Here is a 16,477-nt window from a genome sequence, read left to right as displayed (position 1 = left end):
AATTATAGTAAGTTAAGTCTGGTAATGGGAGATACATGGGGAGGCGAGTGGGGATGGGAAGGAAGAGTCAGATCGGTACGCATCTCCATCCTGTTCTCTTCTAGGATGGAGCCATGGGAGCGGGAGTGAGACTCAGTGGGTAAAAGTGCTTGCCATGGGGGTCTGATGATCTCAAAATTCACCATGAAAGGAGAGACCGGTGGAAACTGTTCTCTGACCTCTTCATGCACGCTGTAAGACATTCCCACCCAAGTGTGCACGCACATGCCTGTATGTATGCACACACATGCACACACAAACACATGCACACAGACATACAGGCACACACTAATGCCTATATGTTATATATATAATAAATTAATATATAAAACATATATGCATTAATACAACTTTTAGGATTGTTGGGATGATTAAATTATACTATAATACAACTTAGTCAAAGACAACATCCAACAAAAAATATTATTATTAAAATAGATGGAAAAGTCATTTATACCATTATGTCCTTTGTGACTGCTACCATTATCATGTAATGACATACTTTTGGACATTCTTATTCTTAACATGTAAATTTTTATGGAAACAAATTAAAAGAATGTCCATCATTTTCAGGGATTTCAACAAGATATAGCTTAAGTTGTGTCTTAGTGAGTGTTATATTGCTCTGAAGAGACACCATATCCACAGCAACTCTTATAAAAGAAAGCATTTCATTGGCTGGCTTACACTTTCTGAGGTTTAGTCCATTATCATCATGGCTGAGAGCATGGCAACACTCAGATACGGTGCTGAAGAAAGAGCTGAGAGTTTTACATCCAGATCCACAAGCAGTAGGAAGAGAGCCACTGAGTCCAGCTTGTGCTTTTGAGACCTCAAAGCCCACCCCCAGTGACACACTTCTGCCAACAAGGCCACACCCCTAATCCTTCTCACGTAGTGCCATTCCCTGACAAAGCATTCAAATGTATGAGCCTGTGAGGACCATTCTTATTCAAACCACAAGTTGTGAAATACTTATCATTAAAACTCATGTGATGTGGTTAGCACTGTTCTTTGTCATCAGCCAATAAGAATGGATCGTCAAGTCCCAACCCCTTTTAGCTAGTAAGATGTTACAACTTGATGGTGGCACTTTCCTTAAAAAATGATACCTAAACGTACTTAAGGGATGATTGTCTTGGACTTGTTTCTACAACGTTTGTGCCTACATCCCAGATTTTCAACAAGTCATTCCTTTGCATAGGTGAATTGTGTTAGAATGTGTTCCCTCTTGCTAAAACCCAGGATAGAGCAGTTCTGGTGCACCCATGGTTGTGAAGAGAATCTTTTAAGAGCAGGATAGTAGGACCTAAGAATTATACTTTTCAAATTTCACTTTCTACTACCAATCCCTGCTATCTACCATCTCTCACTCTTCTCTTTCTGTGCCTAGGCTAACTTAAAATTCCCAGTCCTTAAGAGCCAAAGAAATGAGTGGTTCCCATTTGCTTACAAAATTAACTTATACTATTACACTGTTAAGATAATATTTAAAGCTCTATGGGGTGTAGTCTCAATCTATGTTTAACCGGCTTTTTAACCTATTTTGTGACGTAGTCCATTTGATGATCCCATGAAATCAATGGGTACTAGTTTTTTTTTTAAGATTTATATAATTATTATTTTTGTGTATGTGTGTAGTAGCATGCGTTTGTTTGAACCGAACACGCAGAAGCATATGAAAACAAGAAGGCGGCATTGGATCCCCCTGAAAGTGGAGTTACAGTTGCTAATGAGCCACCTGATGAGGACTGGACCTGGGTCCTCCACACGAGCCATAAATGCTCTAACCCGAAGGACGTATTTTTAGCCCCCGGCGTCTATGGTTTTAGTGATGGCAAAGGTGCAGATGCTGCTGCTGCTGTGACTTTTCTTCTATATCTAAAGGAAAAGAGATACTAAATCTCAGTCGAAGATGAATGAAGACAATAGCGTGCTCTTTTGTGCATCTGACATCGGCTTCCTCCACACCACCTCCTGCTTCCCTACCTCCTCAAACCCACAAAGACAGTCCATCATCTGAATGTGTGGAGGGCAAGTAAATCAGACAGTGGGGAACGTGGGTAACACAATGCCTGCGTCTGCCCTCCGGCCATTCGAATGTAACATTTGCTTCTCAAAAACTTGAAGTAACGTTCTGACCAAATAAAGATTAGCCCAGGGCTGGGAGTGGCGCCGGTGTTAATCAACTAGAACAAACTGTCAGTTCTCCTTTGTCCCCTACCTGACATCTCTGCAGAGTCTCCTGTGTGGAGAAAGTCCTTGCCAATCTCTGAATCGAAACACAGCCAGTCCTGAGGTTGGCATTTCCTGCTCCCCCCTCCACCCCCAGCTGGAGGCCACCTGGCTTCTGTCTGTACTCCCCTAGATTTTGGTTTAAGTCTGTCTGTTTTTGTGTTTAGCTCAGGCTGGGTTTGACAGGAGTGCTGCTGAGATACTGGATAACTTTTTCTTTACTGAGGGCCTCATACTACTTCAAACTATAACCAAAACCTCCCAGCTGTGTAAAGTTTCCAGAAAATGGGCATTCATTCATTCATTTATATATTCATTCATTCATTCATTCATATACTCTTTCATCCTGTCAAAGACTAGATCAGAGTTTACTGTATAAAACATATCAGATTAGAAATGAGCTTACACAAACTATGACATGTTTGTGATATACTTTATTGGGTGCTTAAAAATAAGGGGGAGGGAAAGGCAATTTCTCTGAAGGTTTTCAGTCCATCTCATTTAAAACAGAGCTGTTTAAGTAGGGTTCTGTTGATGTGGCCACTCATCGTTGCCCACAGACTCCTTGTCTGCCAGGAAGTTACACTACATTTAACAGCATATAGGAAGATCTTGCTTTGCACCTCCAGTGTGACCTTGGCTACATTCCTGATGTTCTGAGTCTGCTGTGTGTAAAACACGTGGGATCGCATCATCTACCTCCTAGTTGTTTGATAATTGTGTTAAAACACACCACAGTTTGAAGATGGTCCCCATGTAAAGGTGTGTTTATGACAGTACTGAGAAATGCCTTGGAGTCAGAGAGTTGGAACACACGGGAAGACCATTAGGATTTGTAGCCTATTTTGGGTTGACTGGTTTCAGATGGGACTATTTACTTCTACACCTATTCTTTCCGTGATGAGCTACCATTACTTGGGTCCCAAACCTATGAGGCTGTCAAACCTTGCTCTGGGGCCTCCAGAAGTCTGAGCCAAAATAAACCTGTCTTTGCTTTAAAAATAGCCTGTCTGGTGTCTCGCTGTGGCGAAATGGCACTGATTGATACAAAGCCTGTGCAGTACTGAGCACAGGTGTGTGTGATACGAGCTCCTTGAGTATTAGAGCTCAGCTCAAACATCACATCTCTCAGACGGCTACTTCTTAGTAAATTCCTGCTTCCTGCTAGGTGCCAGATTAGGCCCTGGGCACATAAAGATAAATAAAGCATAGTCTTTTCTCCAAGGTGCTTGTCATGTGACGTTTTCCAGTCTGTGGAATGGAGATTCCCAGGAGACTTTCTCAAAAGATCCGTTGTTAGCTAGAGTGAAGAAAGGGTCCATTTCAGACGGCCATACTTTAGTTATATAGTATAGATAGTTTGAGATTTTTAAAAGTGAAAATCTGCTAAATAGAACTTTATTTCATTTTTTTTTCAGTACCTGTCATCTCTAACAATACTAAGGGACCATGTTCGATCACGTGGGTGCACTCAGTACTGTGTGCGGGATATTAAACAGCATATGATGGTCAGGTTGGTGGATATAGTGGTTGAGTGAGTAATAGCCTCCGAAAGAAACCCAGTCATTTTTGCTCAGGTGTGGGAGAAACTGTGTTCCTGAAGATACTGGGGTATCGAGCTACTGCAGGGTAGACTGTGGCACTTGGGGGATACTGGTCTAAGAGCTCAGAGGTATTCTCCAAAAGACCAGACTTTGTCATCATTTACTCTTCTCCTTTCTGTGACAAAACATGGGGCAAAATCAACATCTGGCAGGAGGGTCGGCTCATGGTTCGAGGGCAGAGATTGTCCCGGAAGAGAGAGCATCCTGACCAGAGTGGCTCTAGCTGTGGTGGCAGGGACATGAATCAGCTGGTTAGGATGACTCTGTAGCCAGAAAGCACAAAGAGATAAAATGCTGCCAATCGGGTGGCTTTGGTCTTCTCTCCTTTTATTCAGTCTAAGACCTTCAGTATGGAGACACTTCCCACAACCGCTCTGGAAATATACCAGAGAGATGCCCCCAAGTCCAGTCAAATTGACAATGAAGATTAACCATCACAAGCCAGCCCCTTCTCAACTCAACACCTGAACATGTAATTTTTTTAAAAAAGATTTAGTTATTTTTATATGTGTTGGTGCCTGCTTTCTGGATCCGTGTTGCAAGCTCTTGCGGTGCCCCCTCGCTCTTGCCTTTTGCAAGCCTGCCAAGCCAGCATAACGCAGGCGACTATTAATCAGCCACTCTGCTCGCTCTGGCTACAGTCTGACTTTGTCTACCGGAGCTGTGCCACCCGGCACCTTAGCGGATGACCCTGGGAAAACACTCCCCTAGGTGGTTGTTCTGAAAACGGAACCCCTTCAGTAGTTTTCTCAGGAAGGCTCTCCTGTCAGATTGTTTGCATTTTCATAAGTAATAGCTTTCAATGGGCGGATCAGGCCTTCCCTAGGGTCCTATTGAGGAGCATTTGGTTTCTTTTCAACAGCACTAGTCTCTTCTACAATTAGAGCTGCTTCCAATGCGTTTACATTGTTGGGGTCTTCAAGGTTGCTTCCGTCCACTCCTTTCTTGGCCAGTCTGTACGTTTACCGTGTCTTTGTGCTTTGCATTTTCATTATACATCTCAATCAAAACAGAAAGTGGTAACCATGCCATAACCTGGATGCTGTGCAGTCTTGAAATTTTTGCTGCCAAACAACTTGGAGCCCATGAGTTTTAAATTCAGCCTCACTCAATTATAAGCATATGGGAAGAAGGCAGGACCTTTTGGAGACCCCAGGATGAAACATACAAGACTTCAGGTCCAATTCTCAACAAAGTCTCTGCTTCCCTCTGAAACCACCTTTAGTGTCTCCATTTCTGTCAGCATTCTGGCCTTCTGAACTCCCAGCACATGGATAGCCCAGAGCTCCAAACTCTTCCACATTCCTCCCTCACATCAGTTCAGAAGGTCTAATAACCACATGAGCAGGTTTCTCACAGCAAAAGCCCCATCTTTTGGTACCAACTTTCTGTATTAGCAAATTTTCTCGTTGCCATGACAGCATACCTGACAACAGCAACCTAAGGAAGAGAGGTTTATTTCGGCTTATGGTTTGAGGACACAGTCTGTCATGGCAGGAAAGGCAAGAGCGGCAGGAGAAGTTTTCCCTGGGATGGTGAGACAGCTGGTCACAGTTTATCCACAGTCAGGAAGCAGAGAGGTAGGTGCTGGTCCTCCTGTGGCTTCTTTTCTTCCTTTTATTCAGTTCAAATCCTAGCTTACAAAATGATACTCTCCACATTCATGGTGGGTCTTTCCTCCTTGGCTGAATCTCTCTGGAAGCACTCTGAATCTCTCAAGGACATACCAGAAGTGTGTCTTCTAGGTGATTCCAAATCTAGTCATGTTAACATTAAACATTAATCCTTACAGCATCTTGGTCTTTTCTGTGTTGTTTAAAAATCAAGTTATTTATAAAGAAATTTTTTTCCACAGTTCTAAAGACTGAAAAATTCAATACCTAGGGACTAAGATCTGGTGAGGACTTTTGTGTTACGCTATCCCATGGTAGCAGACAGAGGGACAGAGAGGTTTAAAGCAAAAGAAATGGGGCCAGGCTCATTTTTCTTAGGAAGACATGCCTGTAACAACTAAACTACTCTGTGATGAAGGACAGAACACTCAGGACCTAATTACCTCTTAAAAACAGCCCCTCCCCCTCAACATGGCTGCATTAAAGGTCTAAAGTTCAATTGATGGATTACATTTGAATTAGAAATGAATTTGAAAGATATAATAGAACCACACCAGGAACCCTTCCTAGATGAGGAGGGAGAGATATCTGCCCAGAGGGCAAATATTTCCTGAATTCAGCTGAAGTAGGAGATCTCCCAAAATTCCAAGACATAAAGTGGTGTAGAATAGAGGAACTTGTGCTTGCTAGCAGAATCTAGACTTCCATAAATGTTTCATGGACAGTTGGCTCTAGAGACAACCAAAGACAGAGAGAGGCCGTGAGGAACATTTGATGCCTGCTGTTCTAATAATGCTAGAGATGCCATGGAATTCTTCAGACCCACATGGATACCTGTCAACTAGGAGTTTCCTAAGTGCTTGCTCATATTGGAGGTAGTACATCCGTGAAAAACAGGGACCAGTTGGATTTTGACCTATTTTGGTATACCCATCGGAGAGTACTACTCGGACATAGGTTTAAGCCAACAGAAAGTCCTTATTAGCTAGCCAGAGCACATGTGATGTTCAGGATCTCAGTACACCCCAGAGCCTTTCTCAAGGTAGTCATAGCCTGGGTTGGCACACCTCAGTTAACAAAAACAGCTAGCCAGAAGCAGAGCCACAGAAGCCAAAACAGCAAGGTTAGTACATTTACAGACTTTCCCAGAACTATGGACTTTGATTTGGTTGATCAAATCTTTGTTTTCATTTCGGCAGGAGGTGCTGTCTATGTGTTGGGGGTTGTTGTTGTTGTTTTGGTTTAGGTTTTTGTTTTGCTTTGTGTTTTGTGTTGTTTGTTTTTTAGGCAGTTTCTCTGTAAACACCCTGGCTGTCCTAGAACTCACTCTGTAGACTAGACTGACCTCAAACTCAGAGGTCCATCTGCCTCTGCCTCCTGAGTACTAGGACTAAAAGTGTGCACCATCACTGTCTGACCTGTGTCTCAGTTTCGTAGCTTGAATGGTACTCCCATCATGGAGTCTGCTGTGCTAAGATCTGCCAGCCTGTTACAGAGCCTGCCACAGTTCTGGTTTTTGCCATGACAGCTATCCTTGACAGTCTTTAAAAGACCGAAATGACATTTCTGGAAAATCGCCTGGGACTGTTGCCAACATTAACAAACTCACACCAACAGAGATTGGCTGTAAGAGACACTCCTACCATACTCTCAAAAGTCCCGAACCTTGAGGGCTGGCAAGATGGCTCAGCAGTTAAAGTCACTTGCAGCCAAGCCTGTCAACCTAAGTTCTTTTCCTGGAACCAAAGAAGAAAACCAATTCCCACAAGAGTTGCTTGCTCTCTGACCTACACACACACACACACACACACACACACACACACACACACACACACACTACATAAATACAACTCTCAAAAGATTTAAGTCTCATATCTTACAATGACTGTAGCACAATGTCCCTTCATAAGATGAATCAATAGCAACGACATCAAGCCAGCACGTTTTGCTGTAGAAAAGTCTCAGTGATCTTAAGGAATTTGTCGATCTCCAGGGAGGTCAGGCATCTGCCTGTTTTGTTTAATTTTTCATTCTCTTAACTGGGAACAACTGTGCACTTTCTCCCACTGTGGTTTCTTGGTTGGAGGATGCTCGGTGAAGTCTGACTTACTAAAACAATGATTTCCATAGTTCCCCAACCACATAGACTTATGCTCCAACACACTAGGTAGAAGTGAATCTGTGGGCATTGTAGACCCCCGGTATATACTGTGTGCTCTTACATGTACAGACAAGTGCTTGTGTTGTGTGCCTGTATCTTTGGCAGTTTGTAGTGTGACAGATTTGTTCTTATGGTGGACCCTAGTCTTGGCACAGGCTTTTTTTTCCTTTCCTCATAAAGTGAGAACAGAGTTCTCATTTTGATCACAGGAGATGCTTTATGCCTTCTCTTTGCCACATCCAAGCTGTCAGCATTGCTACTCTCACGATTCAGAGCCACTGAGTGAACCAAAGGTTGCCTGAACATGAGCCCTGTGAAGGGCAGTTCTGGTGATCTGGTGATCTGGGTTGGCTGCCCAGGGAAGAGAGAGGGAGAGCCATTCAGCAGACACAACTGAGATCCTGGAGAGAAGGGAGAAGACAGTGCAAGACTGAATTCATTATGCTTTAAAATGCATGTTCTATTTCCAGGCCACCGTAGACTATGAGTAAATAAAACCATAGAAAGTAAAACAAGAATTAAGAAGTGACTACTATATTCTCAGCTGATGCTATCCCTTCTTCTCATAGCACAGGCATTTCTCCTTCCTTCCTTTCTTCTTTCCTTCCTTCCTTTCTTCCTTTCTTCCATCCTTCCTTCCTTCCTTCCTTCCTTCCTATCTTTCTTCCTTTTTGTTATTGTTTTTTGTTGTTTTGTTTCTTTGGGGTTTTTTTTTTTTTATCTGTAATCAGACCCATTATTTGTTGCATCACTGGCCCGTCGATCTTTCTTCCTTCTATAAAATTAAACTTTATTTTAAGCTCTTATTTGCATGAGTATTCTGCCTGCAAGTCCATTAAGTTCCCCATGTATATACTGCCTATAGCAACCAGAAGGGGGCATCAGATTCCCCTGGAACTGGGATGATAGATGGTTATGAGGTACCATGAGGATGATGGGAACCAAACCCAGGTCCCCCATAAGAGCAGCAAGTGCTTGAAACCACTGCCCATCTCTCCAGCCCCTCTGGCATTTTCTCTTAAGATATCCTTCATTGGACTTCCGGACTCAGAGCAGAGCCTGGCCTACCTGCCAGGCGGAGCGGCGGCTCATAGAGGCTGAGCAACTGCGATTGGGAACAGAAAATCAGAACTTCTGTTTCCACCCGAAGGCGATTTCCGGACGCAGAGCAGAGCCTGGCCTACCTGCCAGGCGGAGCGGCGGCTCATAGAGGCTGAGCAACTGTGCCTGAACCAGCAAACAGAAACAGAACGTTGGAACTTCTGCTCACACCCGACGACTCTGAGGCATAAAACAGGGCTTGACCCATCTGACACCTCAACCAGAGGAGAACCAGGGATACAGACCAGATACAAGGGAAAGGTAAGAACATATCACTGACAACAAAATGGCAAGAGGAAAGAGAAAGAGTATATTTCAAGGGAACCAAGACAATCTAGCAACACCAGAGCCCAGCTCTCCCATAACAGCAAACATCGGAACTCCAAACACTCCAGAAAAAGAACACACAGACCTGAAATCATGCTGCAAGACGCTGATAGAGTTAATTAAACAAGAAAGGGAGGAAAAGCAAAAAGATTCAGAAGCTTTTAAAGAAGAAACAAGAAAAACACTCAAAGAACTCAAAGAACGGGAGGAAAACAGAACCAAAGAAATAAAGGAATGGAAGAGGGAAATTAAAACAGAGATTGACACAATAAAGAAAACACTAAAAGAGATAACCCTAGAGTCAGAACACCAAAAAAAGAAATCAGGAGTCACAGAAGCAAGCATTTCCAATAGATTACAAGAGATCGAAGAGAGAATCTCGGGGGCAGAAGACAACATTGCAAACATAGACAAAACAGCCAGAGAAGATGCAAAAAACAAAAAGCTCCTAACCCAAAATGTCCAGGAAATCCAAGACACAATGAGAAGACCGAACCTAAGGATAATAGGAATAGAAGAGAGAGAAGAGTATCAACTAAGGGGCACAGTAAATATCTTCAACAAAATCATAGAAGAAAACTTCCCTACCCTCAAGAATGAGATGATTACGAGCATAAAAGAAGCCTTCAGAACTCCAAATAGGTTGGACCAGAAAAGAAATACCTCCCGACACATAATAGTAAAAACATCAAGCGCCCAAAGTAAAGAAAGAATACTAAAAGCAGTAAGGGAAAAAGGTCAGGTAACATATAGAGGCAGACCAATCAGACTCACACCCGATTTCTCAACAGAGACTATGAAAGCTAGAAGAGTCTGGACAGACATCATGCACTCCTTAAGAGAGCACAAGTGCCAGCCCAAGCTGCTATACCCAGCAAAACTATCAATCACCATCGATGGAGAAACGAAGATATTTCAAGACAAATCAAAATTCACACAATATCTGACCACAAACCCAGCACTACAACGAATTTTAGGTGGAAAACCCAATACAATGAGGGAAAATACAGCCTAGTAAGAACAAGAAAACTCTTAAACAAGAAAACTAAAAGAAGAAAAAAAAAACACAGACACAACTCAACCCAAAAAAGCAATAATAGCAGGAAACAGAAACAACTATTCCTTGATATCTATTAACATAAATGGTCTCAACTCCCCAATAAAGAGACATAGACTATCAGACTGGATACATAAACAAAATCCAGCCTTTTGCTGCATACAGGAAACTCATCTCAGAGACAAAGACAGACACTATCTCAGAGTAAAAGAGTGGGAAAAAAACTTCCAAGCAAACAGCTCCAAGAAGCAAGCTGGAGTGGCTATTTTAATATTGAATAAAGTAAATTTCCAACCAAAAGTTATCAAAAAAGATAAGGAAGGACACTTTTTACTCATTACCGGGGAAATCTGTCAGGAGGAACTCTCAATCCTTAACATATATGCTCCAAATAAAAAATCACCCACATTCATAAAAGAAACCCTACTAAAGCTCAAAAAATACATTTCACCCCACACAATAATAGTGGGAGACTTTAATACCCCACTCTCACCAATGGACAGATCAGGGAAACAGAAACTGAACAAGGACACTGCAAAACTAGCAGAGACTTTGAACCAACTAGAATTAATAGATATATACAGAACATACTATCCCAAAGTAAAAGAATACACCTTCTTCTCACCACCCCATGGCACCTTCTCGAAAATTGACCACATAATTGGACACAGAACGAGCCTCCATCGATATAAGAAGATTGAAATACTCCCATGCATCCTCTCAGATCACCATGGTCTATGGCTGGTCTTTAACAACAACAAAGACAACAAAAAGCCCACATACACATGGAAACTAAACAATGCTCTGTTAAAGGATAGCAGGGTCAAAGAAGAAATAAAGAAAGAAATTAAGGATTTTCTAGAATTCAACGAAAACGAAAACACAACATACCCAAACCTATGGGATGCAATGAAAGCAGTATTGAGAGGAAAACTCATAGCCCTAAGTGCTTCCAAAAAGAAACTGGAGAGAGCTCACATCAGCAACCTGACAGCACAGCTAAAAGCCCTAGAACAAAAGGAAGCAGATATACCCAAAAAGAGTAGACGGCAAGAAATAATCAAAATTAGGGCAGAAATAGACCAAATAGAAATAAAAAACAGTATCTTACAGTGTGACAGAACAACATTGTAAAATAGAATCTTATGTAAAAAGATTGACACATACTGTTCTAAATCTATCTGCAAAATGACAAGATATTTGGTTTCTTTTAACTTTATCTGCCAAATATAAGTCTCAAAAAATCAAAAAAAAAAAAAAAAAAAGATATCCTTCATTAACTCACTGATGAACACGTGTTGCTGTCTAATAGAGAAAGATGCTTTGTTTCCATACACGCTGTCAGGTGAACCCTGGCTTTGAAAATAACCAGTTGGGAGAGCGCAAATAACACACAGAGATCACAGTGTCTTGTTTACAGCATGTGCCACAGGTTTGCTTGAAAAATCAAAGGAATTGCGATGAAGTTTCCACAATTTTCAATAGTTTGCAGCTTGTCAGTGCAACACTTGTCACATCCAGATGCCACCTGGGGTCCAGAACCGTAAGAAGAGAACACCTCTCTGCGGTTATGCCACAGTCTGTGTTTTCTCTTTACAGCACGCCTGGCAGGTAGGTCACTATAGAGTCAGCAAGCACTAAATGAATAAAAGTGATGGCGGGAAGAGTGTTTATTCTCCATCTAAAGTCCCGTACACTTTAGTGTTTTTGAGAAAGCCAGTGCTGTCTAATTCCATACAGATAGTGCCTGCTCTCATAAAAGGTCATAGAATGTTCTTGCCTCTTTACTACCCTCCCCCCAACCTTCTCTGTTATCATCTTGTAGGGGTTAAAGAATCCCACCTAAAATCTGATCTTGTTAAAACACACACATAAACAAACACACAGAGGTCTTCAGAACCCTCTCCCAACACTCTGTACATTTCTAAGCACACCTCACAGACCTAGGCTTCCACTCACATCCATACATATGCATGTATGTCTACTAAGCTCATAATGTATCTTTTCTGCTGGTGATACAGCCAAAGAAGTCAGCACAGCTGGAATTTCAGCTTCCCTATAGAGGGAAGAGGGTCTGTCTTCTCAATAGTTCTAGAAATTCTGACTCTCAGTGAGTTTGTAATATTTGTATTTACGTATGTGTGTTCATATATATATATGAATATACATGAATGTATATTCAAATACCTATGTTAAAATATTCATAATGTTCATATATTGTTCAGATAAGACAGTGTTTGAGACTCTGTCATTTAGTGTCCCACTGAGGACCAAACAATAGTTTAAACAATTTAGGGTCACGGCACAAGTGTCTGAAGGAACTTCTATCTGACTGCTTCACCAAGAAGTAATAGGTAAGCATTGTAAACAGTAGCAAGCCCCATGGCCAGCTGGGAGGCAGACACAGGAACAAAGGAACAAGACAAAGCCTCTGGACACTCATCAGTCAGAGATTCCAGTGCACTGCAAGCACAGTCATGCAAGTGGAATGTTATGGAAGTCTCTGGAACTCCCTAGTGCAAGCAGCAGCCCCACTGTGGATAAAAAGACCACAGTGGTTGCTCACTGAGTTCTGTGGTCACTGCTTCTTTTTAGATTAAATCTTTTCATTGTGGGAAATGTCCTGTCTGGAACCTCTTAGTTACATATTATGTTCTGATGCATAAATTTTGGTGAAACCTCAGCCTATAAATGGCTTGTTTTTCTTGCTTTGAAGCTTTTGTGTGATAGACATTTGGAAAGTCGACTGAAGAGAAGACCAGAGACTACCTGGTCTCTATTGTCCTCATGTGACTCAGTTTCTCTTTCCCATTAAAGTGTTTCTTATAATAACAGTTTATAGAAAGTGAAGATAGGCAAGCACACCTTGCACATGGTTGTACCAACAACCAATATTTTCAATGCAGGACTTGCCTGTCATGTAGCTGTGTATGCTCACACACTGTCCTGTTTCTACTTGGTTTTTAAATCAATGGCAAAATCTGCTGTTTAAGTCCTTATGTACTTGATATTACCTGGTTCTGTCCCATGGATCCATGGCAGGAACAGTCAGGGACCCTGAGCAACATCTTTCTGTGGTGTTTTCATGGCTCTTAATTCATTCTTTTTCCGTTTTTATTTTATGTGTATATGTGTTTGGTTTCCATGTGTGTCTGTGTACCACTTTTGTGTCTGGTACTTACACAGTCAGAAAGTGTCAGATCCCCCTAGGACTGGAGGTTCACACAGTTGTGAGCCACTATGAAGGTGCTGGGAGTTGAACCTGAGTCGTATGGAAGGAAGCTGCTCTTGGCAGCCGAGTCCTCTCTCCTGTCCCTTTCTTGGCTCTTAGCCTGGGCTTGAGTACTGACTTTCTTCCTTTCTCCTTTTTGTCTCTCTATTTGCTTTCTGTGTCTAGTGTTACCTCCAAGGACTGAGATGATAAGACTTTATCTAAGGGAGGTCTGTAATTTAGAAAGTGAGAAGGCACAAACACCCTTGTGCACATCCTAATGGCCTTTCCAATGTGTCTGTCTGAAAAATAGTCTAGTGGACTCCACTCTTTGTTGGGAGCCATGCTCTCTCCCAGAAATGGACTGGGTTATCTGCAAGAAAAGGGCTCTAGAGAGAATCCTTTTCCTTCTTTGTCTTCTGAACAAAGTTGCGTTTCTTTGTTGTTGTTGAAATTGTTTTAAAAATGGGGTCTCACCATGAAGCCCTGCTTGGCCTGGAACTTAATACAGATCAGGCTGGCCTCATACTCACAGAGATTTTCCAGTGCCTGCCCCTCTTCCTAGTGTGGGGATTAGAGGCAGATACCATCATGCCTGCTCTCCTGAACAAATTTTCAAAACAACTTATTTGCTGATAATTAAAAAAAAAAAAATCTAGTCACCCAGGGATAAACAGCAGTAAAGAATCAATCTTCACATATGAAAGCAATGGGAGGTTGGTTTTTCCAGCCCTGTTCCTGCCCATTTCTTATAGTTACTACAAACATGGTAATCGCTTATTCCTTTCTGCATGCTAGAGGAAAGCAGTCCACGAAGACTTCTGTCTAACTTGCTGGTGCTCCCTTTAAGAGGGTCCTGAGAATCTCCAATCCAGCCTTTGACAATGACATATTCCAGCATGCATTTCCTCCTCCTGAGGGTAGGCTTGGGTGGTCGCTCATCGTAACAGTGAAATTTGGTCATGGTGATGGGTTGCTGCCTCTGCAAACATATTGCTCTTCATGGTTCCATCTTGCTATTTGAGCCGCTCTAGATCTGTGAACTAGCAAGTATCCATATAAGGTGCTCATGTGGAAAACAACCAAGGGTAGGTGCTCCCAGTCCTACAGCAACCTCAGTGAAACTGGGAGGCTGCCCCAGTCCAGCCTTGAGGTGGGAGTACAGTTTGGCTGGTATTTGGTTGAATGATACAATGATTTTATGGGTATTCTGAGGCTAGAGAATAGATGCAGAGACTCTCTGGACCAGAACAGTAGCTAAGCAGTATTCCGCAGGCTCCAACAGCTTGTTAGGACCAGACCAGGGCCACCACCTAACCCCAACACACCCCTTAGGGTCCTTCCGTCTGGAGCTCCAAGTTCTGCACAGAACTCCTATTACCTGGGTGTCTTAGTCAGGGTTTCTGTTCCTGCACAAACATCATAACCAAGAAGCAAGTTGGGGAGGAAAGGGTTTATTCAGCTTACACTTCCACATTGCTGTTCATCACCAAAGGAAGTCAGGACTGGGACTCAAGCAGGTCAGGAAGCAGGAGCTGATGCAGAGGCCATGGAGGGATGTTACTTACACCCCCTGGCTTGCTCAGCCTGCTTTCTTATAGAACCCAGGTCTACCAGCCCAGGGATGGCACCACCCACAATGGGTCTTCCCTCCTTGATCACTAGTTGAGAAAATGTCTTACAGCTGGGTCCCATGGAGGCATTTCCTCAACTGAGGCTCCTTTCTCTGTGATAACTCCAGCTTGTGTCAAGTCGACACTAAACCAGCAGTACACTGGGCAAGTACATTCAGCCTCTGTACGTTCTGGCGCTCTGTAAGATCACAACAACATAGATAATCATCAGAAATAAGGCTCCAGACAAGGAGAGGCATCTGAAGTGTTGTGCAATTCATCTAGCACGTGTTACTGGAGGGACTGCCAAGACTTGTCTTCTCTCGGTCCAGTGCTATCCACTTCCAAGAACCTATCCCTTAGACTATCTACAGATTACAAGTTCTGCTGTAAGACTTACCCCTTCAAAGTGAGGCACAGGCTCTCACAGTCCACATAAATCATGCCGTAGTTTCACATTTTCTCATTTATTACCCCAACAGATTACCCTACCTATTAAACAAATATAATAATAGTGTCCATCTTATAGTTTACATGGAAGGAGTTAATGTATGTAGATTGTGTAAACTGTATTTGCTTATCAGTGTATGCAATTATCATTGACTTTGGATTCTGTGGTCTTATTTGTTATTATGACTTAGACAACGAGCTGGCCTCTGGTAATACAGAGACGGGTTCTATAAAGATCCTCAGTCCACTTCTAGTGACCTGAAAGTTACATTTCTTCTAAATGGAGAAATCGGGCCAGGAAGTGTGATTCAAGGCTAGCAAGCTGACATTTGGGAGCCACATGGAGAAAGAAAAAGCACATTTTTGATAGGTAAAGGCTTGAGCTTGGGGCTGGGGGAGGTGTCCCAAAAAGAATGGGTCCGATAGCACCCTCCATCTGCTTGGTGTCTCGGGAGTCAATTGGTTTGAGAGAGAAGGGATAACCCACCCTACCTGTCACATGACAATTACAGGATTCTGCCAGCTACTGCAATGAAAGTAAGCTGTATTTACAGTCACTGTAGCCAGAGCAGCAACTGCATTCATGGTGACTGAGAACATTGTAATATTCATGTATGGTTTCATTAAGGCTGCAACTCATTGAGAAGTCAGATCTGACTGCTCTTCTTTCAGGATGCTGGTGGGAATCTAAGGGGCAAATGCTCCTCCATGTTGGGCGGAAGCAGAGAGCTGTAAATACAGTCTGGTCCCTGTTCTCCTGGAACACTGTTCCTTTTTACAAATGGAACAGGATAGAGCAAAGATTTCTGGGAGCAAAACAAAAAGTGGGATTTTCTTGCCCTGTATGGAGCAGTTGTTTAAAATTCTTGGAGACAGGCCTAGGCTTCGAAACAAAGAAGCTATTCAGAATTGAAACCTGGGAGTTTCTTCATTAAGATCTTGTTTGGGATAAAGGTGACATGAGCTTGGGGCTGAGCTTGTGCTGTGGATGGTGGGTGCTGATGGTCCAACTCACAATTCCTTCTCACCACTGAGAATGACACCAGCAAATGACAAACTAGTCTCC

This window comes from Micromys minutus, assembly GCF_963924665.1.
Source record: "Micromys minutus genome assembly, chromosome: 8".
Classification (NCBI taxonomy): Eukaryota; Metazoa; Chordata; class Mammalia; order Rodentia; family Muridae; genus Micromys; species Micromys minutus.
This window is presented reverse-complemented; position numbering follows the sequence as displayed.